Genomic DNA, 2,913 nt, shown 5'->3' on the forward strand with positions numbered 1-2,913 from the left:
AAGAGATTGAAATACTCTACCACCTGACACTGTCTGTATTTGTTCAAATGATAATTTCTTCCATGCTTTATGAATGTAATTTTCAGTGTTCATTTATATGAGTTGTACTCTCCCTGCTGTAATGCCTGAATGGCGAAGCAGGTACCCAATGAATAAAATAAATAAAGAAAGGTTTCATTGTCATGATTTTGTTTATATTGTGTTATAGCGTAGTTGCACCTTGTTAAGCAGCAATTACGAGCATTATGTGAAATTATGCGTGCAGGAAATGCAATGTTGAAGCAACTCTTGAGTTTAAACAAAGCAGTAGTAAGCATGAGTGTCTGCTATTTAAAGAAATGCTGCTCTAAAAAGTGCTCGGCATGTCTCGTTTGTTGCTATACGTTTCAATATGTGCTATACAGATTGCTCTGAACGACATTTCAGTTGCTGTGTAACTCGTGCTGTGCTTGCGTGTCACACATGAACAGACATCTTCAGCTTTGGAACAATGCATACTGCACAGTAAAATAGGCATCGCAAAGCAATATACAACAATGCAAGATTGGTTGCCATTCACAGTTGGAAATAAGCTTTATTTAAAGGAAATTCCCTGGCGAGACAATATTCAAAAGCACAGTGAACAAAGCAAAGAAGTAACATAATGGCACATGGTTATTTGTCACTGCATGTGTATCTGTCATGCTCAACATAGACAAATCATGTGCTTTTCACTACTGCAGTACGCAGCAGCATATTATAATTAGCCACATGTGAGCACACGCAATGTGTTATGTTGAAGTGCACGGCCTATTTACTTTCATGAAAAGAAAAATAAAACATGTTACACCAGCACATGTCTCCGCCTCATTTGCCAGCGAATGCGCCGGCGCACACTTTGCAGGTAGGCGATGCGCAAATTTCTGGGCAGCCGAAACACACCAACTATGGATTCGCGCACCGCACGGCCTCTTTGAAACAAAGCTCGAGAAGGCTGTACAGGGTGCGCCTGCGGTGGCACCTGTACTTGAAGCGGCACTTGTGCGTGGGCTGGCCCCTGTGCGCTGCCGTCATGTGCACCGTCGTCATCTGGGTCGTCTGGCAGAGGCACGCCTGCTGCAAGGCAGAGGTTATCCAGCGCTTCACAAGCTGCAACAATAGTGGCTGCTTTCTGAGGCGAGTAGTGGAGCACACGATACCTCTGCAGGCATCGGAAGCGGCTCTTGACGACTCCTATGCACCGCTCAACGGCATTTCGCATTGATGCGTGTGCCTCATTATAGCGCCCCTCTGCCGTGAGGCGATTTGGGTGACCAGGCACAGGAGTCATGATCCATGGCTCTAGCGGGTACCCAGAGTCCCCTGTAAAGTGTTGCATGTCAGTGAACGAAATGGATACATTAAGGCACAATGCAAGAACACAGTCTACGCCAGGGCCCTTTTACAACAGCAGCGGGTCTTGGATTTATTGTTGCAATATCTATCAAACATTGACCTTCCCGGAAAGTTGTAAAGAAAGTTCGACTCATTTTAAAGAAAAGCCCAATTTCACCTGTTGTCTTGGCTGCAAATCTCATTCTCAGGTTAAGTTGGACATGTAACATTTATTTCATACTCGTGGTTTTCTGCTCCGTTCATCCCATTTGCCCCTCCCTAAATGTACATCCTCCACTAAATCTTATTAGCTCTTCTCTCTTCAGAAGTGTTATTTTATAAAACACTTCTAGGTCTACTCTTGAATATGCTGCCAGTTCTGGGATCCTTACTCTACCTTTCGTACCTCTTCTCGTGAAGGTACCCGAACTCTAGCTACCCGTTTGATCCTTTCTAATCACTCCAGCACCACATGTTGCTGCAACAAAAAAATTGCAGACATTGTGACACAAAGAAAAATAGCGCACCTTGCACCATTCTAGAATATATACTACACCGATCACTAACGTCGATGCCGAAAGTTTCACGCACACGCTTATTCCTTCGTTCCAAGGACAGTGACCAGGAACCAGCTCCCCGAGTCCATTGTCACCAACCCCTTTCCATCATACTTGAAAACTGCCATTTCGACGTGTTCTGTAGAATTCCACCCCTGCCTGTAACGCGCCATGTGGCATTCAGTGTATTGAAATTAATAAGTAAATAAACAGAATAACATGTCAGCTGTTGTGTACATGGTGGTAAAGACATCTGCCTTCTAAGAGAGACTTGTTTCTCTCAATAGTCGCTGCATGTTTATTAGGTACTGCTGCATTCACAACACATTTCTAGCAAATTACGCTTTCTTAAAGCTTGCTAGGATGAAAAACTATTTGACTGTGTATGTTTTACATGTGGAAGAAGCACTGCTACTTTAGGTGCACTCACCAAGCAAGACTTCTCCGTGAAGTAACAGGCCACGAGTGAGGCGGCGGCGAAATGCAGAATGCCTCCAAACGAAAGAATCCTGGCACGATCCCGGAAACCGTGGGTCAATTGCCACGATATTCAGCTTCGCATCACACACCTCGTAAGGGAAAGCAAAGAGAAGGTGTCAATGCCACTGCAACAAATATCTGGCACAAACTTTTGCTTACAACACTACTTGCCAATCAGTTACTGTTCAGTCAGCCAACACAATTACAGAAAAGGAGATATCAACATACGCAGTAGGCAGTTGAACTAATGATCAGCATGATAACGATGTCATCTTAACCTACAAATGCAATGTTGGCATGTGTACACGTGCTCATGTATGGCGTGCGGTCACAACACAATGTGCAAAATACTTCCTTTGGTTTCTTCCGTCCACATTGTATAATATTCTGCTAGAGTGTGCCACCTGTGCCTTTTTTTGCTTCTTTTTCAGTCAAAGTGCCTATTACAAGCGACAGAACGCGGAAACAGCATGTGCGGTATTAACAGCCAGAGCAAATGGGTGTCCACACATTCTCATTCTCC

The 2,913-nt window shown here is 44.1% G+C and overlaps 1 long non-coding RNA gene across 1 annotated transcript; it reads right to left on the reverse strand.

Moving 5' to 3' along the window:
- Positions 1–1,059: 1,059 nt before the first annotated feature.
- Positions 1,060–2,420, reverse strand: LOC129382977 (uncharacterized). Its single transcript, XR_008610941.2, has 3 exons — positions 2,341–2,420; positions 1,179–1,341; positions 1,060–1,095 (listed from the first exon to the last, which is right to left on the reverse strand). It is a non-coding gene; the product is annotated as an uncharacterized lncRNA (long non-coding RNA).
- Between the last annotated feature and the right edge of the window lie 493 nt (positions 2,421–2,913).

Source organism: Dermacentor andersoni, chromosome 3 (assembly GCF_023375885.2).
Source record: "Dermacentor andersoni chromosome 3, qqDerAnde1_hic_scaffold, whole genome shotgun sequence".
Classification (NCBI taxonomy): Eukaryota; Metazoa; Arthropoda; class Arachnida; order Ixodida; family Ixodidae; genus Dermacentor; species Dermacentor andersoni.